The following is a 22,748-nucleotide window of genomic DNA, read 5'->3' as shown; positions in this document are numbered from 1 at the left end:
ATGAAGACACTTTAGTGACGTGCCAGTGACGCAGGGCAAGGACTGCCTAATGTTACTCTGCACGTCGGCTCGCAGCCAGATTTCTGTCTGGTGTTGAAGAGTCAGGTGTGTTTCATCACTCAACGTAGCCAAGGACCACCTACTTTGATAGGAAGGAGCCTCTGACTGACATGAAAGACAACCAACCACAAACTATTTTGCATGCTATTAAGAGAAAGGAGATAATGCCAAAATGGTGCTCCAAAAAAAAAGACCCAGAAGTGGTATAAGTCAGCTCAAATAATGGAGCTGCTGTTCTTCAAACAGAACTCGAATAACTTTTAAAGACAGGATTCCAATGACGGCACAAATCTCTTTAAATCTTATATAAAGTAGGTTTGGTTGTTTCTCACTTATAAAAATTTGTTTCCAGCCTGACTGATTAAAAATGGTGCGTGGAAATGGCAGTCTGACGGCCAATCAGAGTATAATATTTCCACTCACTGGCCACTTTATTAGAAACACCAACCTTCTACCTCCACTAACTGGCCACTTTATTAGAAACACCAACATTCTACATCGACTAACTGGCCACTTTATTAGAAACACCCAACTTGTACTTCCACTCACTGGTAACTTTATTAGAAATGCTTACCTTGCACTTCCAGCCACTGGCCACTTTATTAGAAACACCTACTTTTTCCTTCCCCTCACTGGACACTTTATTAGAAACACCTACCTTTTACTTCCACTCACTGGACACTTCATTAGAAACACCTACTTTGTGATTCCACTCACTGGCCACTTTCTTAGAAACATCTATCTTATACTTCCGCTTTACTGGCCACTTTGTACTTCCATTCGCTGTTCACTTACCTTCAAATTCCTCTATATAGAAGTACAATTACAGACTGTAGCTCATCTGTTGCAGCAGGATAATTTGTACATTGCTCATGTTCCACAAATTTATTTGCTTCCAATTGCCGTTCAGTAATTAAAACCACATACAGCTGGAGGTGGAACAGACTGCCGGATGACTGCTGGTACATCTATTCAGATAAACCCCTTGTAAGCATTTAGTAATAAAGCAGCCAAAAATAAAGGTCAAAACAATGATTTTCAATATGATCCTGTCTCTTGCCTGGCTGCTCAAATGCCTGCCTGCATTAAGCACCTCTATCGACCAGCACACACGGGATATGAGGATAATTAGATTAAAACGAGAGAGACAGGAGTGGAAGACAGAGGAAGAGCAGAGACATCAGCCGATGTGAAAAAAAAAAGACATCACCAGAGGCCAATTCGAGACACTTAGCGCAGAGGAAGCCTTTTGGCTTCGTTTGATGGTGATAAAGATCTGATGCACGCAAAACAACTCTCATTGTCTTTCTCTGTTGCTTAGGCTATAGATAAGCAGCGATGGCAGCCCTGCTGAAGAATATGAGTAGGCCTCGCTCAGTTCTGCGCAAGCTGAATTATCCAAGCAGCAAAACGTAATTCCTTTACATTCATCACGGTCACCTCAGGGGAACTGGAGATCTTTCCCTGCCATGCCGTGTAAAAAAAAACACGGAAAAGTAAACAGTGAGAGAAAAACCACAAATATAAACCCAGACACTACACACCATCACAGACCTGGAAAATCTACTCCACACACACACACATGCACACTCATACCAACACATCATCAACTCCAGACATGTCTCTAATTGAATCTAGATCACAATAGCCAAGATTGATTTGGAAAATGGAGCATGAAGGCTCGGTCCACAATTAAATTACCAATGCATAGAGCGAGGTCGTCGCGCCGGGCCACAATCAACAAGCGCGGACCTGTTGGGTCCATAAAGCAGAAGGGGGGGATGGGGCAGCAGCCAATTCTTCCCCTCCAAGGCTCATTAACAAGGGTGAAATTAAAGTGGGGGATCTAATTAACCCAAGCCCTGAGGGATTACAGCCACCAGTCAATGCAGGAAGTCCAGACAGGCTCTGGAGAGCAGATCCAGGACCAGCTTCTGGGACTCAGAGAGGGTGACCGGGCAAGTCACAAGACTAAGATAACACATGGTGAAATACAGTGTCTCCAGAAAGTGTTTACCTCCCCTTGAATGCTTTCACATTCTGTAGTATTACAACCTGAAACATGAAATATGTCCTGAAATATGTCCAATAAATATCTATTTTTATTGTGACTCAATGGGTTAACTGGAAAAAAGCAGACATTTGTTGGCTGTATAAGTATTTACCCATTGGGTCAACACACCTTTGGCTGCAATTACAACTGCACGTCTTCTGGGATATGTTCCTCTGAGACATCTTGTAGAGATGGATCCTCATATTTGTCGCCAAAATTGCTCAAATTCAGTCATCTTGGAAGAGGACAGTCAGTAAGCAGCATGTTTTGCCACAGCTTCTCAATCATATTGAGATCTGGGCTTTGACTAGGCCATTCTAAAACATTCTGGTTCTTAGGTTTGAACCACTCCAGTGTAATTGTGGATATGTGGTCAAAGTCATTGTCCTGTTGGAAGGTAAACTTCCATCCCAGTCTCAAATTGGAACAGGTTGTCTTTGAGAATTCCTGTCCATTTGGTTCCATCCTGTTCAGTCCCTGCTGGCTAAAATCATCTCCACAACTACAATACTACCACCACCATGCTTCACTATGGGTATGGTGTTTTCAGGGTGATGGGCAGTACCAAATGTAGTGTTTTGCATGCTTTGCAAGGTGGACAAGTTCAATTCTGGTCTCACCAAATTAGACAACCTTTTCCACAGGTTGGACAACCGTTTGCTCAAGTCCCTAGCATGCCTTTTGGCAAATGTTGTTGTTTCTCTGACAAATACCTCATCTGGACAGAGCTGCGGTTGTGCCAGTTGTTGTTTTTCATGACAACCAGGGTGAATAATTATGCATTCACACTTTTGTTTGTTTTTTATTTGTAAATAATGTTGCAAAATATGTTGATTTTCTTCCCTACATGAATATGATGGGCTATTGTTTGTTGATTTGTTACATAAAATCCCAGTCAGGTCTTCCTACAAAATGTAAAAAACATCAATAAATACTTGAATGGAGAGATTCTATGTTTAGTCATTTCAACCTAAAAAAAAAAAATACTCAATCTAAAATCTATCTAGATCTAGATCTAAATCCCAAAAACACTTCAAATCAACTTCCGCCTTGTTTCACTATTTACAGTGTCAAAACACCTAAAACAAAGATGAAATAGTGGCCACTCTAGGTCGCTGTAAAGAGGGGTAAACCTGGACCCTGCATTTCTGCTCCGAAGTTCTTTATGTACAACCAAAGCCATTCTTCAGCTGACTCTCTGTGCATTACGACTCAACCAGATTGTAAAGCACGCATCCCAGGCCTGTAAGCAGACAGGACAATCAGTTTTACAGTGAGAAGGCATATGGGCTTCGGAGAAGAGAGAGAGGAGAGAGATTGGAATGATCAGTGGACTGTAGGTTTGGTTGTTTCTCAGTTTCAAAAACATTTAGACTAAACTTAGAAGGAGCATTGTGGATAAACTATCTCATCAGAAATGCTGCACACGCAAACCCAAAAAGTCTAAAGGAGTCAGTGACTGTGTATCCACAAATGTGTTGTTTTTCATTACTCTAATAAAGCCTTAAAGACTGCTTTGAAACTAACCTCACTTAAAGGAGTGCAGTGGAAGGTGACATCAAGCATCAAGCCAGATTCAATAACGTACTACAATGCATACTGTCTTGCGGGCCCAGATGTGATCTTGCAACGAGAACATCTGGGAAGCATCATGGATGCTGTGGGAATGTAGACAAATAAAGGTGGGAACAAACGGATTGTGAAATGTTTCAACCAGTCCAATGCCTTGGGAAGGCGGAGCTCCAGGTAGGCGGCAATGATGCACTCATCAACATTGTCCAGTGAAAACAAACCTGTTGTTAGCATGAGTTGGAATCCCTCTGCATTTAAAAAATACCTGTGTCGTGCACCCATACCCCGGGCCACGACGACGGCTGCGAGATCCTGGTGAGGATGGCGGGGAGAGGAGTGGGGGACGACGTGCGAATGCCAAACACCGCTGAGGGACACGAGTGACGGCGGGGGGAGGACGTCAGCCTCCAGAGAGGGGGGCCACGAGAGGCACGACAGCGGAGTGACGAGCTCTCCATCCTCTCTGCTCGGGTGCCCCTTTAAAAAGAGCAGAGAGGGACGAGCAGCAGCAGCATCCCGAGAGACTGAGTGAAGAGCTGAATAGCTCGACTGAGAAAAGGACTGAAAAGTCTAGTTAGAAGCCACTAAAAAGTGAGCAGTACAGCTTTGGTTTTGTTTGCTTTGTGTTGTAAGTTTGGAGTGAAAAATTAAAGTATTGGCTGATGCCTCCAGCATCCTCCTTGAGCCCAGGGAAGCACATGATGTGCTACAACCAGCTTCCCCATTTTGGACAATAGTGGACATATAGCCAAGACCACTGATTTGCATTAAAGTTGTGAACAGCTGACCAGGCTTGGTATACTAAATGTTTACCATAACCTGCTGGAAATCAAGCTAAGACATATTTTTCCCCTTGGATTACTGTCTTTGAGGTGGTGTAATGGAACCACTTTTGAGCATCACACCTCTGACAAAACTAGACTTACATGCTACAGTCATAAACAACAGCTATTTTTGTAATGTATACATACATTTCAGAACAGTTTAACATCAACATATAAGCATATCTAATCTCAGAGGTGGCTGCCTACCTTTGCCTAGTGAAAAGACTACCCCTGTTCCTGGCTAGAGGAATTTGGGGGTGGGTTTAGGGGGGTGTGTACGCTTGTTAGAGGTGGATTTCAACTGCACTAAAAGTTTAACAGGCCATCCCCAGACATGTATTGTTGTTATTAGGTCACATCCGACCAGGCGACACTAGAATGCACATTAATCCTGGACGAGCCCCCGATTGGAAGCCCACCAAGCACCATGGCTAGCACAGATAAGTTTGCTATCAGAAAGCATGGTAAACATTCTTGGCATTCTTTTAACTTTGTTTTTTTTTTGTGACTGATTGCTTTTATTATATTTTCAGACCTTGCACACAGAGGAAATTGTTCTACAGATGCAACAAAAAGGCTAAAAGGCAGTATTACTGATGGGTACATGATTAAATAAATAAAAAAATGGAAAACAGAAAAAAAAACAAATCACAAATAATATTAATAATAAAAGTCTCCTGGCATTGTAGTTTGGCAGGCTCTGCTATCGAGGGACGAGGAACTAGCCTGCTGCAGTGATTACTGATTGGGCCTTTGAACACATGATTAGGACTGAACGTCCTACGCTCAGATAATCACTTGCACTCGCATACAGATTAGCATTCCCCATGCTCTCCCAAAGGCCTTATCATTTCCTCTGACCAAAAAAAATCAAAAGATGATCAAAAGGGCCTAAAAGTGTTGAAAAAAGTCAACCAGGCCCAAGGTAACCTCTTTACGTTGTGTAGTTTATACAGCACTTACACTGTCTTTAACCAGCTAGCACAAAAGCCCACAGATATTAACATGTCGTCCGCTTCCATTTACAAGTGCCAGTGATGTTCGGCAATTAAATCTGACCACTTTTGGGCCCTGCTCTAACAAGCAGAGTACTCTTGTTAAACATTTGTTAGGTTGAGCCGCGCTGGCCAATTTAGACCTGCCCAAATCAATTTGCAAACCAAAATGAACGCGGCGCCGGAGCGATACGGTATTTTTTCCGCCACTCGAGTGGCAGCATGTGTGTGTGGAGCTCTTGTACTCACTATGAGGACCTAGTTATCCTCTCTCATCACCTGAGGCTAATCTGCATGCACAGAGAGAGAGAGAGGGAGAGACAAAGAGAGACAGAGAGAGAGACAAAGAGAGAGAGAGGAGAGAGAGAGAGAGAGAGAGAGGATAAGAACATGGAAAGAGAGAAAAGGGAGAGAGAGAGAAAGAGAAAGGAAATAAGAGAAAGTGAGAGAAGAAGGAAAGAAAAAACGGAAGAGAGAAACAGAGTGAAGGAGGAGATGGAAAGAGAAAGATGTGAGAGAAAGAGAGAGAGAAAGAAGGAAAAAAGAAAAAGAGAGAAGAGAAAGGCAGCAACAAAGAAAGAGAGAGCGAAAGAGAGAAAAAGAGGACAAAAAGACAAAGAAACGAGAGAGAGAGAGAGAAGATGGAAAGAGAGAAAAGGGAGAGACAGAAAAAGAGAAAGGAAAAGAGAAAGTGAGAGGAGGAGAAAAGAAAAAAGAAGAGGGAAGAGAGAAAAACAGAGATGGGAGGAAAGATAAGAGCGAGAGAGAAAAAAGGGAAAAGAGAAAAAGAGAGAGAAGAGAGAGACAGCAACCAAGAAAGAGAGCAAGATTGAAAAAGGATGAAGTGAGTAAGACAAAGAAGAAAGATAGAAAGAGAGAGCGAGCAAGAAAAAAGAGAGAGGCGGAATGAGAAGATGTAGAGAGATAAAAAGAGAAAGGAAAAGAGAAAGTTGAGAGAACAAGGAAAGAAAAAAGTAGAGGGAGAAGATGGGAAGAAAGAGAGAAAGAAGGGAAAAGAGAAAAAGAGAGAAGAAGAGAAAGTCAAAAAAGAGAGAGATAGAGAGAGCAAGCAAGAAAAAATAGTGCAAAAACAAAGAGAGCTAGAGAAAGAAAGAGAAAGAGCCGAGAAAAAAAGAGAGAAAGACAGGCTGAGAGAGAGAGAGAGAGAGAGAGAGAGAGAGAGAGAGAGAAGGATATAGAGAGTGACCCTCTGAGCGAACAGCTGGTAGCCGTGATGAATATTTCACGTCCGTTATCTTGTAATCTGATCAATTAGAAGCGGCTACAGGAGATACTGGATCAGATGAGCTACAGCTGGACAGCAGAAGGAGAGGATGCCTTAACTCTTTAATTCAGAGAAGAAAAGCAGCTTTTCTTTCTTTCTTTTAATCCACTTTTCTCTCAAACATGTTGCTACATTCATTTTATGATGTAAAGAATGTGATTTAACCGCTGAAAACTGGTCATTTCTGTTTCTGTTTCATCACAAAAAAACTCAACTCGGACTCACAAATCAGAGACTTAAGACTTAACTCGGACTCCCAAATCAGAGACTTAAGACTCAACTCGGACTCCCAAATCAGAGACTTAAGACTCAACTTGGACTCCCAAATCAGAGACTTAAGACTCAACTCGGACTCATTAATCAGAGACTCGAGACTCAACTCACATGCACTCCTCAGAGACTTGAGACTCAACTCAGACTCCCAAATCAGAGACGCGAGACTCAACTCACATGTGCTCCTCAGAGACTTGAGACTCAACTCAGACTCCCAAATCAGAGACTCGAGACTCAACTCGGTCTCACACCTCAGAGATTCGAGACTCAACTCACATGCGCACCTTAGAGACTTGAGACTTGACTCAGACTTGCACCTCAGAGACTCAAGACTCATCTCGGACTCGCATCTCAGAGACTCAAGACTTGACTCAGACTCGCACCTCAAAGACTTGAGACTCGACTCACACTTTAACTCAGAGTCGCACCTCAGAGACTCAAGACTTGACTCAGACTCGCAAATCAGAGAGTCAAGACTTGACTCTAACCTCAGAGACTCGAGATTCAAACTCAAGGCTCAACTACCCTAAACTGGGGGACATTTTAATCGGTTAAAGGAGACATTCTTCATTCTGAAATGAAGGGTATTAATAGGGAGTTTGTCCCACTTTGCTCTTCTAGGAAGGCTCTACACTAGATGTTGGAACATTGCCATGAGGATTTGATTGCATTCAACCACAAGACCATTAGAGAGGTCCGGTACTGGTGTTGGACGATCAGTTCTGCATCACAACTCGTCCCAAAGGTATTGGATGGAGCTCCATCAATCCAGAGACACAGTTCCACTGCTCCACAGCCCAATACTGGGGGGCTTTATACCCCTCTGCTCCAAAGCATCCTATTGTACTGGTCAGTGCTTTTACTATGGAGATAAACAAGCTGTTTGCGCACAATTGAACACCTGGAATGTGTGGGCTGTCTGGATACTATGTGTATGATAGGGTTAGGATGCCAAGTAGGATATTGGTTGGAAAACTGAAGCTTCCCCCACATCTCCATGAGACCGCAGATTAATGAAACAGATTAACTCTAGGATGGATCTGGGTTATTAGCATCAACATCACATTGCTTAAGTTAATAACACAGAGGAAATGCTGTTTGGTTCGATTAGCAAATATCTATATGCAACAGTTAGCACTAAGTCATCCAATAAAGCCTTTCACCCCCTGCTATTTAAACACATAACAGAAAGCAGCAAAGAGAGATGGCACTGCTGACAGCAAGCAGCGGATAATCTGGTTAATTAACAGGCACCAGTCACCTCTAGCTATTCCAGCTAAACAGCACTGCCACACAAATAAAAACAGTAAATCTATCCAAACAGGGCTGCTTGCAGTGAAAAAAGTCAGCCTAATGCATTGAATCTGTTTATATTTGCACATCGTTCCCACTTCAATACATACACAATACAATACAAACAATACAAGTACATCACATTGGCACAGTCATTGTCATCCCCAGGCCCAGAGAGAGCAATCTCAGGACAAATCCAGCAAGACTCAATGTAGTAGCAGTGAAAACCAATAACATATTGGTAACATAAACAATGTGTGTGATTGAGTGTCTTTGTTCTACGTTTTAGGCATGTGCGTTAATTTTGAAACTATCCCTAAGAGTTTAGATGTCTGGTTGCGGGATGCATCAATACCAGATTGAGTATGAGTACATATTTTTAGTATTTGCTAATACCAAGTTCAGTGCCACACTGAGTAATCGACTCGCAAATCAGAGACAAGATTTGACTCAGACTCACACCTCAGAGACTCAGGACTTGACTCAGACTCGCAAATCACACTCAAGACTCGACTCAGACTCATACCCAGAGACTTGAGACCTGACTCATACTCACATGACAAAAGCTCGCACCTCAGAGACTCAAGACTTGACTCAGACTTGCACCTCAGAGACTCAAGACTTGACTCAGACTCACAAATCAGAGACTCAAGACTTGACTCAGACTCACACCTCAGAGACTTGAGACTCAACTCAGACTCACACTTCATAGACTTGAGACCTGTCTCAGACTCATACCTTGGAAACTCGAGACTCAACTCAAACTCGCTCCTCTGAGACTCGAGACTCGATTCAGACTCTCACCAGAGACTTGGATTCTCACCGCAGAATCTCCAAATTTGACCAGATAGCGCAACATATCAATCTAATAAAGAGGCACCTGTGTTACATTATAGGATTACAGTTGCATATAAACGCTGCCTGGTGGAATGGTTTGAGAAATATGGTTGCTTTTACCAACTTAATGTTGTTTCTTAAATGGTGTAACCTCACATTGGGTTGCACCAAATGGCAGAAGCTAACTATAAATGCATCTGTGCTAACAGAGAAACAAACTGCACTCTTTAGGTGGGGCTGAATGCAGCAGCACACAGCAGGTACACATACAGCAGCATGTACTCCAGTGTAAGAGATAAAGATCAGATCGATATCTATGCAGGTTTTAATCCAGTAAACACAACATCCTGAACGCCTTGGGAGTGCTTAAAGAAATACTCCACCATTTTTCAACCTAATCCCATCTGCTGCTTTTGCAGCATGCAGTCGATTACCATGGATCGTCATTTCAACATGTTTCTCTGCCCTTAAAGAAGAGCAGAAAACACATAGAACTATCTCTTAGAACAGAAGCCAATGAGCAGCTGCTGAATTCCATCAGTAAATGTAGCATAAAACATGGGAAACACTTTCATGCCTTCTCAAGTAAAAAGTATAAGTATGTTAAGATGGAAATCTGTAGATTTCGTCCTTCCAGAGCTGGGACAAGTTTTCCAGAGGGAGAGTAATATTTTTCTAGGCTAACACTGCTAGTCTAGCTTCAAATAAACATGGAAGTACCTTAAAGGTTCCTGAAAGAGTCGGAATTGGAATATAATTCACTATTTTATAATAATTGTACGTTGTAAATTTAATGAAAATATGACAGTAATAATTGTAGAATTCTAAGAAGTAAAACTTTGTTTTCTTTTTCAGGTGTCCAGATTTACCAGAATAGAAGTTCTAGTTGGCCATTAGGTGTAATACAAATGCATTTCTGCATACAGTGTGTAAAATAATAACAGACAGCAGCCCTGGGACTCATTTATGTTGAGTGGAAACACAGCCGTGTACATCACCCGGGGGGATTCAGCGTCTGACGTGCCAGGTGAAGCCCGACAGCGCTTAAATGCCTGAGTAACTAATGTGTCCCATTAGTGATGCTTAGCATGTTTAGCTTTAGTCAGCTCTCGCAGGACACTGAGGTCACTTTTGGAAAACCCATAGGACTTACACGTCACGCATACACATACATGTTGGTTTTTATACAGTGCCAGGACGTGAGGCTGAATACATGTGTGTGTATACATATACTGTAGCAATAAGGGTCCTGTGCAGGTCCATTTTTCATTCATTAGGGTACAAACAATGTAAATGTTCCCTCAAAGGTACAACAGTGGTTTTAAGGTCTGATTGTGAACCTTAAATAAGTTTTTCCAGGTGAAAAGTTCGTATTTGTATCTTTTCATAACCGAATGTTTTAAAACAGAACAGTAAAATAAAAGCCTGGAGACGAGACGGGGTGTGTGGAGTCAGTACAGCTTAGAACATATCATTTCAGTGGATTATGGTTCAGTTATGTTCCCTGACTAAAGGTACTGAGATGGACCCTTTAGGGAACCACCCCAGTGACAAGAGGGGGACTGACCCAGTGACAGTTTACTGCCTTTATTTCTGAGAATCTTACATAAATTTATATATGCACTGCTGCTGTTGGAACAAAACCTTGTATCTCCAAAATGATAATTGTATGGGAGAAAGAAAAAACATACTTTTAAACATACACTTTTAATGTAAGTCAATGGAACCAGACTTTTTCCCCCAAGTAATTTTGGCCAATTTCTTTTCATCCATTCATCTTGAGATTAACACACAACATCGAATGAAACAGGCATTTTTGAATTATGTCAAAATGAAAAACGGCAAAAATGGAGATACAAGGTTTTGCTCCGACAGTAGTGAGATTTTTGAATGTCTTGAAAATTTACAAAAACAAACACACATACACATGCACTGACCAGTGACTCAACCCGGTTCTGCAGTGTGGTTTGGTCAGGTGGGAGGGCAGGGGGAGCGTGACCGTTTGATATGAGTCATTTTTCCTGAGAGAAGACCACTAAGCAGACTGAACTCCGAGAGCCTGCAGTGTGTGTGTGTGAGTGTGTGTGTGTGTGTGTGTGTGCGTGTGTGTGTGTGGCATCTATGTTTGTGTGTCCTAAAGGGCAGAACTCACACACTGGAGTGCACTCACTCTTGTTTTGCCTCTGTCACTCCTCTCTGCCTGTGAGATTATGACTCACTGGTTGGTTCCCCAATACTACACTGCTGGCAGGCTGCACTGCGGAGCCTGAGAACCTTTCCTCAATGCACGGTCCAGCTTCTCCATGACCAGGAGATCAGCATCAGTATGTATCAATAACAGTCTCCTGAACGTCTTAAAGATGCACAACCCTTAGATATCTGGAGATATTTAGATGTCCTATATTATTTACTATGTTATTTAGGTGTCATCACATTAATACAGTATTGTACAGAGGTCCACACTTCATAAAAGTCATTTACAGTCAAAACGGCCTTTATTCATTTTTTGTCCACCCTTTGACTTCATTATAGCTTGCATTCTTTTAGTGTGTCATGCTGTCAGTTTTCCAAAGGAAATCTGCAGTGCTGTTTTTCCACACCTCCAAAGTTCAGTCTTAGAAGCTGGTTGATCATCAATCAAACACATTCAGTGATGCTGAGGTCTGGACTCTGGGGTGGTCAGTCCATTGTTCAGCTTCTTTGTTTGATGTGTCCGTCTCCTTTTCTCAGTGAGGTTCTTCTTGACAGCTACACATCCTTTCAGACCCACAGCGCTGAGTCGTCTTCTCACAGTGGAAGGATGGACAGAAACACCTGTGGATGTTTTCAGATCTGAAGCAGCTTGATTTTCTCCTCTCTCTCAGAGATGAAAGCTTTAAGTGCTGTTTATCTGATGGGGGCAGTTTTGGTTTCTACCAGGTCTTCCAGGTGGTTGTTAGGAGTCCAATTTTCTCTGTAGCTTTTAATCTTTTTTTGAACTTCAACTTTGAAAACTGTTTCCTCACTTATTTACTTTGTTTGATGGGGACAGTTTTGGTGGTCTACACTAAACCGTCACTGGGGCAGTTCCCCTCTTGTTACTGGGGTGGTACATCTCAGTACCTTTAGTCAGGGAACATAACTGTACCATAATCCATTGATATTATATGTTCTAAGCTGTACTGACTCCACACACCCCGTCTCGTCTCCAGGCTTTTATTTTATTGTTCTGTTTTAAAACATTCGGTTATAAAAAGATACAAACACAAACTTTTCACCTGGAAAAACTTATTTAAGGTGCACAACTGGACCCTAAAACCAGGTTGTACCTTTGAGGGAACATTTACACGGTTTGTACCTTAATGAACAAAAATGTACCTGCACAGGACCTTTGTTTCCAACGGTGGACCAGGTCTTCCAGGTGGTTGCTAGGAGTCCCATTTTCTCTGTAGCTTTAATCATGATTGAACTCCAGTTTTAGAAACCCTGTTTCCTTTCTATTTCCAAGTGGATTATCTTATACCTTATCTCCACAAAAATACCTCCTGAAAAAAAATGATTCATTTTTATTTAATGGCTGTTTTGACAGGAAATTAAATAAATGAAGGGTGTCTTGTTCATGAGCGTATTCACAAGAAATAGTTAGCCTCTTCAGTGGACCCATTCCTATTAGCCTTGTGTTCCCTGCTGGCAAGAGTGGAAAAAGAGAATATAGCACCACTGCCAACATAAACCTTTCAAGCAAGGCAAATCTAACAGTACAATGCTGTCCAGCCTCTCTCTCTATCAAAATAACACTCCACTCTTTGTAGTACATTTAACAGTGCTGTGCAAAAGTCAGAAAACACCCTTCATTTCTTTCATTTCCAGTCAAACAGCCAGCACAAAATACAATGCTCAGTTCTGAAGAAGCTTGTTCACAGTGGTGGTGATAGGAACCAGACGTCCACCTCTAAAAGTTCCCTCACAGAAAGTTACTACATGAAATGGTTCTGCCTGATGACTGAGAAACTGTTTTGCAAGGTTTGGAACTAAAACCTATTTTTCTAAATCATTTCATGGTAGAGTGATACATCCAGGGTATTGTAAGGCAAAGAATTTTTATTTTTTTTCCAGATTTACCACTATTTTAACATCATCAACATTTCATACAAAACTCATCTAGGTTCCCTGGTGGTTTTGGATAGGAAATAAAATGGCTTTATTTGTGTTGTAGTCATGGCGACCCCTGGTTCCCATCACCACCACTGTAAAGAAATCTGGGTCTCTACAAGATACAAGATATTCATTTTTCACAAGATATTTCCAAAGAGATTAGATGTAACAATCCACTTGCATAAGGAAGAAGAAAGACAAAGTAAATAAGTGGAAAAAAAAACAGGAGCTTCCAAAACTGAAGATTAAAAAGTGTTTAAAAGCTACAGAGAAAATGCCAAAAAACGGCCCCCATCAGATAAACAGCACTTAAAGCTTTCATCTTTGGGAGAGAGGAGAAAATCAAGCTGCTTCAGATCTGAAAACATCCACAGGTGTTTCTGTCCATCCTTCCACTGTGAGAAGACGACTCAGCGCTGTGGGTCTGAAAGGATGTGTAGCTGTCAAGAAGAACCTCACTGAGAAAAGGACACAGACGATGTCTACCTTCTGCATCAATCTTTTCTTTGAAAAAAGTGAGGCACATTTGGTTTCCCATGAAATGGGCCCTTTAACTCAGCCCTATGACTCAGGGTTGTTAATCCATTACTCTGGAATGACCGACCTGTCCAGCCTTTGCGTATATCTGTTCTGGCCACTGAACTTCTACTCTTTAGGTATTGATTGTGTGCGAGAGCCTTTAGATTAGCGGCATCCAGGTCAATAAGAGCAGCACTCTCCACAGTGCTTTAATCTTGGTCAATTAAAGTAAACAAACCATCATTATCATTGATCACAGGGCTAATTTTTCATGATGATGGTAATCACGATAATGATTATGCTTCTGCTGCTGTAACAGTTCTTTAACTCTTTAAAATCCCAGGATTTTTACATCCTGAGTCTTATTACTCAGTAATTACATGGACTACAATGCAACTCAGCCTGGCTGAGTTATTCATAGGTTATAAGAGTGTGTAATAGAAGTTTGGACCTGTGAACTTATATCTCTACATGAATATAATGTATTATATCAACACAGTTTACTCACAGTACTGTGCCAAAGTCAGGGACCACTTGTAATTAATTTGACTTTATCTAGCACTCAAATAGCCCAGCAATCTGGTGATGCAATGTACTGTTAGAAAGCTCAAAATCTCAGGATTCAATTGCCATGAACAATTTTAAGATCTGTTATTCACAGCAGTAACGACCATCTCATTCGCAACATAAGCACTGAATAAACAAATGCTAACAAATCTGTGGGCCCTCACCTTCAAGGCCTCGCCACTCTCCACAGAGACATCACCATCCAAAACATGTGGTCACAGCAAGAGTCAGAGATCAGTTTAGAGATCTATGAGTCAGGAGGAAATAAACTCCTCCATTCCAGCCTCTGTCACTCTGTCTCAGTAATTCATACAATTAATCTTGAAAAAAACTTTAATGTTACCTTTCAAATCAGACCAAGATTATGACTGTAGCCCAGAGGTGGGAATAGCACCCCCTTTTAATTTGGGAATGCCATTACAGGCAAAGTGGGGCGTCAGTTAACGCTTTACATGCCCAGGCCCCACCAGCAGACCCAAAGTTTTATTACACACTTCTATAAACTAAGAATAGTTCAGCCAGTTTGTATTGAAGTCCCTGTAGTTACTGAATAATAAGCCTTAGTATGTAATAAGCCTGAGATTAAAAGGCCCATTTCCAGTCAAAATGGCTTTGAGTTATTCATTTTCAGGAGATGTTTCTGAGGAGATTAGATATAAGATAACCCACTTGCATAAGGAAGTCAAAAGTAAGTGAGTGGAAAAACAAAGTGGGAGTCCTAACAACCCTGAAAGACCTGGAAGACCACCAGAACTGGCCCCATCAGATAAACAAGAGAAAATCAAACTCTACTCTCAATTCAGATCTGGAAAACATCAACATCACTGAATGTGTTTGGGATTCTTTGGATCACAAGAAGCAGAAAGTGCAACCAACTTTGACAACTAAACTTTGGAGGTGTATAAAGACATCCCAACTTTCTTCTGGAAAACGGAAATATGTGGTCGGAAAGGAATGAAAGGTAAAGAGTGGACAAATAAACACTGAACAATTTGAGATTGTTTTATGCGTTTAAGCTTCTTTGTAATTTTTTGCTTTGAAACCGAGAGACGAATGTAATGCTAGGGTGACTAACCAGATGCTGCGGATATAAAAATAAACCGGAAGGTATAATAAAAGGAGAATTCAGCAAAGGAACACGGTTTACACCAGACCAGGTCAAAAAACAAGCGAACGAAGTAGAGAAACAAGTGAAACCAAAAAGCCAAAACACTGGTAAACTGAGCCAAAGGGGTTAATCCGAAAAACGACAACAAGAGACAAAACAAGGTCATAACAGGAAAATGGCAAAACATGAGACCCCCATGGACCCTCACAGAGCAGATACTATTTGGGTGGTGGATCATTCTCAGCACTGCAGTAACACTGACGTGGTGGTGGTGTGTTAGTGTGTGTTATGCTGGTCTGAGTGGATCAGACACAGCAGTGATGCTGGAGTTTTTAAACACTGTGTCCACTCACTGTCCACTCTATTAGACACTCCTACCTTGTCAGTCCACCTCATAGATGTAAAGTTGCACTGTTTGTGTTGGTCATCCTCAAGTCCTTCATCAGTGGTCACAGGACGCTGCCCACAGGACGCTGTTGGCTGGATGTTTTTGGTTGGTGGACTATTCTCAGTCCAGCAGTGACACTGAGGTGTTTAAAAACTCCAGCAGCACTGCTGTGTCTGATCCACTCAGACCAGCGCAACATACACTAACACACCACCACGTCAGTGTTACTGCAGTGCTGAGAATGATCCACCACCCAAATAGTACCTGCTCTGTGAGGGTCCATGGGGGTCCTGACCACTGAAGAACAGGGTAAAAGGGGGCTAACAAAGTATCAGAGAAACAGATGGACTACAGTCTGTAACTGTAGAACTACAAAGTGCACCTATATAGTAAGTGGAGCTGATAAAATGGACAATGAGTGTAGAAACAAGGAGGTGGTCAGAATGTTGCCTGATTGGTGTACACATAGGCAAACGGGTAAACATAATTAGTATTCAGGTGAGTGAGATCTGCTGACTGAATGCTGATTAGCTGGCTGAGTCACATGACAAACTGAGGAGTCTTGGTAATTGGAGTTTGCATTGAAGTGTGAGTCTGACTGAGGACTGGGAATCGTGGCAATGAACTTGATGGCAGTTTTGACTCCAAATGAAACACTTTAGCACAGTACTGTCCTTTTAATATGCGATTCATTGCATTACATTTTCACTGTCCATTATGAGGAGACATTCTTGTGGATGTGGTCATATGTTACCCCCTTAAAATCTCAGGCTTATTACATACTAAGGCTTATAATTCAGTAACTACAGGGACTGCAATGCAAACTGGTTGAGCTATTCTTAGGCTATAGAAGAGTGTAATAAAACATTGGCTGACCGGTGGGCTCTGGCCATATAAAGGGTTAAAATACAAATTCAAAAGATGCTGGAAATGCAATTACACCACACTCTGTTGCATTCTACAAATGATCATCATCGTCCTCATCATATCCATCACAGCTGGCTGTACTATTATAAGCCTGTTGTCATTAACAGTCTAAGGCATTTACAGCCTGGGGTCACCCTGAACTGCACAGTTTAGTGTTCTCGGCTCTCACAAACACATGCTGACTTCATGAAGGGCTGATAGGTTGAATCAGGCATGTTGGAATGAGGAGAAGCACTAAAATTGAATTCAATTTGTGGTAAAGGCCAGGTACGGCTCATGCTCAGTCGCTGAGCTGTGCTGACACCCGCAGGCAGGTGAGTAGGTGGCTGAGCAGCAGTGCATTGTGGGTGATGATGTACTGCCTATGTTGCTGATAATAACCTCATTAAGTTGGACGATGTGTTTATTAGGTTAACAAGTACTCCAGTAATGCAGTTTACAATTACAAACCCAACAGCAGTTTGCGCTGCTGCTGTCCGTGGTGCTGAAATCATGTAGAAGGCGCTGGATTGAATTGAATGGCTTGAAACGATGTACATTATTTCCACATGAATGAAATCTATTACATCAACACATGTTTCCAGAAAGAAAGTACACAACTGAGTTGATATATTTTATTCATGTGGAAATTATTCAAATGTAAGCAAATTTAATGCATCTGTTTGCTCAGAGTTTGGCTTAAATCCAAGGCTTGTCCAAGAGAAGAAGAAATACAACCCATATCCAAATGATTTCTGGAGATAGCCTCACTAGGTCGGTTCCTCGGACCCAAATTATGCCTAAGCCTAGGCTAAATGGGATGCACCATTGGCAGTGCAGTTTAGTCCAAAACCAGGCTTAATCCATGTTCAGGAAACAAATATATATATATATATATATATATATATATATATATATATATATATATATATATATTATTCTGCAATCTGTATTTATGATGTATCTATTTGCTTCATTACATTTTGTAAAGCTTACTGCAATGGCTATATCGCTATATCACTTTTTTCAATGGTACGATACTGAAACCTTGAGTATCAGCCGATACCTATCCGATATTATTTTCTTAAAAAATGCTGAGCTTTACACACAATTTTTTAAACCGGAGTGCTTCAATTTCATCACAATTTCTACATAATAAAACCATTAAGATGTGAACAAAGTCATTCAGAGTGGTTTGATGTAAAATGTTTCATTCTAGAGAAACCTGTTCACAGTGGTGGTGATAGGAACCAGATGTCCACCTCTGAAAGCTCCCTCACAGAAAGTTACTACATGAAACAGTTCTGCCTGATGACTGAGACACTGTTTCGCAGTAGTTTGAATTAAGGTTTTGGCCTAAAACATATTTTTCAAAATCAATTCATGGTGGAGACGTACATGCACTGTGTTATGTGGCAAAGAAAACTTATTTACTTATTTCAGATTTTCCACTATTTTACTATCATCAACATTCCATATAAAAGCTCAGAAGACTCGTGTAGGTTCACTGGTGGTTTTGTATAATAAATAAAATGTCTATATTTGTGTTGTAGTCATGGCGACCCCTGGTTCCTATCACCACCACTGTAAAGAGATCTGAACCATTTCACACCAAACCACTCTGAATCACATCTCAACTACTGAATTATGCACAAAATTGTGAAATTAATTTTAAAAAGGAGCATCTAAAGTAGGAGATCATGCTCAGAGTACTCAAATGCTCCAATACCTCATGAGAAGAAATCCATTCCATCCAGAAATGTCCCTGTCTACACCTTAAAAAGATGGTTCCTCAAGGGTTTTTAGCGAAGGCGACAGTTCTATTTAGAACTATGAGCTCTATATAGAACAGTTTCATGCTTAAATGTCTCTTTGTGTGGTGAAATGGTTCTTCAGGTTGATGGAGAATGTGTTGGGTCAAGCTTGTAAGAATAGCAGAACCCTTATTGGAGCTATATAGAACCATGTTCACAGAGGTGGGTGATATCTCAAATGTAATATCATGATACTTTGAAAAGTTTTTTTTTTATGATACACAGTGAGTCATAATATTTATTTTTAAGACAGCAAATAATTTAGAACAGACAAAACAGAGCCACATTTTTCATTATTCAACACACTGTGCTGCACTAACCCTAATTAAACAGGACTAATTATGCTCTCTTTTTAATCAAACATGCAGCTGGAAAGCGAATCGTAAAATATTGTGTTTGTAATGTAATTTATCATGATACCAATAAATATTGTCAAATTGCCCAGCTCTAATCTACATTCTCCAACCTGAAGAACCATTTCACCATGCTCAGAACCATTTAAGCATGCACATGGTTCTCTATAGAATTCAAGGTTCCTAGTAGAACCCTTGCCTTTACTGAAGAACCCTTCTTTTCTAAGGGTGTAGTTTAAAGTGGGGGTGTTATGGCTTGATCATGTATAGTTCCTCAGTATGTGCTTTAAACAGGCGCTTCACTGCCAATATAAAAACACGTGATGTTCCTTTTAACACTGACGGCAGTTTCCTAAAAATCAAAGATGATATGACGTCACTTCGCCTTCATTAAAGAGTCGCCGCTCTAAACAAGCTGCAGGACGTTTTTGGCGCTACTGAACTGCCCAAACTGTGCGCGAGTTGCTCTCAGAGAATGACGATTCACAGTCAAACGAAGCCCACCACAGCCCCCCCATCAATCATGTGGTGCCAAAAAGGTGATGCACGTGCAGAGGAAAGGGAGTCTCGTGCTTCTTACCTTGTCTGACATGAAACGTGTGTGCAGCAGGGCGCTGAAGCAGGACTGGGTGTTTTGCTCGTTTTCAGAAAAATGAAGCTCTAATCTCGCAGAGCGCGCGCCTCTGGTGCCAGCGCATTTGGCGAGGAATGTCAAGGAATTTTAGGTGTGCATTACATAACTTCTGGGCTGCTATCTCCAAATTCCCGCTGCTGCTTCTCCCGTGTCGATGCTCCTCCAGCTTCCCGCAGCTCGCGGCGCAACTCGAACCGCTTTGGGAGAGGGAATAAACAGCTCTGAAGAGTCCACGAGTGGGACGGAGAGACCCTCACGCTGGTTTGACTCGGCTCTTCTCTAATTCCTTTAGCATCCCAAGTGTTGCTGATGCACGAGGGAAAAACCCGCCGGGCGCTGGGTGCAAAATAATAATAACAACAACAATAATTACGGTTATAACTCCCTCGGGAGGCAGCGCGTGCTCCGCTCCTTTCACGCGCGGAGTCGTTCGAAGCGGAGCAGCCTGCATCGTCTCGTGTCCCCGGTTCTCGCGGCGGAACGCAGCCTGGCGCTCGCGCGCTGACTCATCTGCATCACGGAGAATGTTAATGCGGTCAGTAACGGCGATGATAATCCACAGAAACGGGCTTAAAGGGCAGCGTCACTCCGGCGTCCCCGCGCGCGCTCACGGCGATCTGGCAGGTGGATCCGAAGCGAAGGGAGGTGGAGAAAAACTCCTGTGATGTGCGCGCGCAGTGGTGAAGTTTAGTAAGCGTAGTGGTCTTCTGTTCCACATGGGCTCTGCGCGCGCTGCTGCTGCTGTTGCTTTTTTATTTTTTATCTTGCACCACCTAGACTACCGCTGATCCTTAGTGCTCGTGCCTCCACCCTGCGCGCGAGGACGACGCTCCAGCGCTACACACACGCGCGCATCCACAAACTCACAGCACACAGCACGAGCTGAAGATGAGGCGGTGAGGCAGGTGGGAGGAGGAGGAGGAGGAGGGGAAAAGAGAGGGAGGAGGAGAAAGGGGAGAAAAAAATGAAAAGGAGGGGGGGATCTCATCACGGGAGAAAAGCTTCATACGAGCAGACAGGCGTCCACGCGCGCGCACGGCGTTTGCTGGCACGGAAGCGAAGAGCCTAAGAGAGAGAGAGACAGAGAGAGAGAGAGAGAGATGGGGAGTAGAGGGGGAGAGAGAAAGAGAGGGAAGGAGAGTAGAGAGTAAAGAGGGAGAGTGAGATGGAGAAAGAAAGAAAGAAAGAAAGAAAGAAAGAAAGAAAGAAACAGTAAAGAGATGGAGATCGAGGAAGAAAGAAAGAGTGAAAAGAGAGAAGAAAGAGAAAGTGAGAAAGAGAAGGCGAGTAGAGGAGGAGAGAGAAAGAAAGAGAGAGGGAGGGTACAGAGAGAGAGGAAGAGTGAGGAAAGATAGAGAATGAAAGAGAGACAGTAAAGAAAGAGAGAGAAGGAGAGTAGAGAGAGGGAGAGAGATGGGAGAAATAGAGAGCAAAGAGAGAGAGGGAGTAAAGAGACACAGACAGAGAGAGGGATGGAGTAAAAAGAGGCAGAGAAAGAGAGAGAGAGAGAGGGAGTAAAGAGAGAGAGAGAAAAAGAGGGAGTAAAGATAGAGAGAGAGAGAGAGAGATAGGGAGTAAAGAGAGAGAGTAAGAGAGAGAGACAGAGAGAGAGTGGGTGAAGAAAAAAAGCACCACTGCAGTGATGAAACTGTAGGCATTTGCAAATTAGCTTGAGCGTGAATTTGGTCTGGGGGAGAATCAGGTGTGCTGACGACCTGATGATGAAGACAAGACTGCAGAGAGAACAATGAGTTAACTGAAGAGAGAGCGAGACAGAGAGAGAGAGAGAGAGAGAGAGAGAGAGAAAGAGAGAGAGAGGGGAGAGAGAGAGAGCATTACGTACTATGAGACATGAGGTAATTATATTCTCTGGATTGTTATCTTGAGATGACGAGTTAATTATCTTATCTTGAGATAACAAAGTTGTTATCTTAAAATAATGAGTTAATCATCTTATCTCAAGATAACAAAGCTGTTATCTTGAAATAACAAGTTAATTATCTTGTTATCTTGAGATAACAAACTTGTTTTCTTGAAATAATCAGTTAATCATCTGGTATCTTGAGATAATAAAAGCTGTTATCTTGAGATAACGAGTTAATCAACTTGTTATCACAAGATAACAACCCAGAAAATTATAGCAACAGCCCAATGGCCCCTCTGGACTTCCGTAGTTCTGGATTTCTTGCCACACTTTCGGGAAAAGAGCAGGTGTTGCTGTCCGTGGTGCTGATATGGATAATAGATTAAACTTCATGCTCTGTTTGGGGTCCTGTGGAGGTCCAGATCCTGTTTGAAAGATCAACAAACATATTTAGACACAGTTGTATTAGTTTGATACCTAAAATGACTTTCCCTACTTTTAAGAAGCGTAATTTTGACCTCAGTTAACCTTTTGTCACAGTAGCCACAACATTTTCCACCTGCTTTAGACGAGGTCTCAGTCGAGCTGGGTGAATAGATGTAATGGAAATGTGTTTGATTTACAAAACCAAACTTCGTGGCTGAGCAAGCACGTTAACATTTTTCACAGTGTTTTAATTTGATAAGATTTTTTGCTGTAAAGAAAATTGCTGCCTATTTTATCTCGGGGGTCTTATCCCTCCCCTTTCACCCCTCATTGCTCGCTGGCAGCTCAACACAGAGTCACAACATTCAAGCAGAGACACTTCAGAGTCCTCCACTGAAAAAAACACGTTCACGATTCAATTGTGTCAGGAACATCATATTACATCAGCACAGCTGTCTTGTGCTGTTCATGCAATACATTTCATTCTTTTCCCACCACTTGACACATTAATTTTGGGATGTTTCTTTTGGTCCATTCCTCATGAAATTTACACACAATGTAAAGGGCAACGGCTGTTATATATCTCCACAACACTAGGGGGCAGCCTGCATTCTGATGCGACAACTTTTCAGGCAATGCAATGTTCTATCGAAAGCACTGCAGTCACCAAGTGACCACAGTCTCTACTCTGCTAGCAATGGGAATAGATAGACGTTCAAGCTCACTGTTGCCTTGTGGGCTCAAAACAACTACCAAGGCCCACAGCGTCCACAGAGGAGGTCTGGCAAAGTGGCAGTGACTGGATCAGATGCTGACTCTGCTATAAGTTACTACAAGGAATTA

General features: G+C 42.0%; 1 protein-coding gene across 1 annotated transcript in view; it reads right to left on the bottom strand.

The window, feature by feature from the left end:
* cacna1ia (calcium voltage-gated channel subunit alpha1 Ia) overlaps positions 1-20,360 on the bottom strand; it is a 295,143-nt gene extending 274,783 nt beyond the window's left edge. The window contains 1 exon segment of the mRNA XM_036589758.1: positions 19,562-20,360. The gene's annotated coding sequence lies outside the window, so the exon portion shown is untranslated.
* Positions 20,361-22,748: the final 2,388 nt, after the last annotated feature.

Source organism: Colossoma macropomum, unplaced genomic scaffold (assembly GCF_904425465.1).
Source record: "Colossoma macropomum unplaced genomic scaffold, Colossoma_macropomum, whole genome shotgun sequence".
Lineage (NCBI taxonomy): Eukaryota > Metazoa > Chordata > Actinopteri > Characiformes > Serrasalmidae > Colossoma > Colossoma macropomum.
Note: the sequence above shows the minus strand (reverse complement) of the source record. Positions and strands in the feature narration are given on the sequence as shown.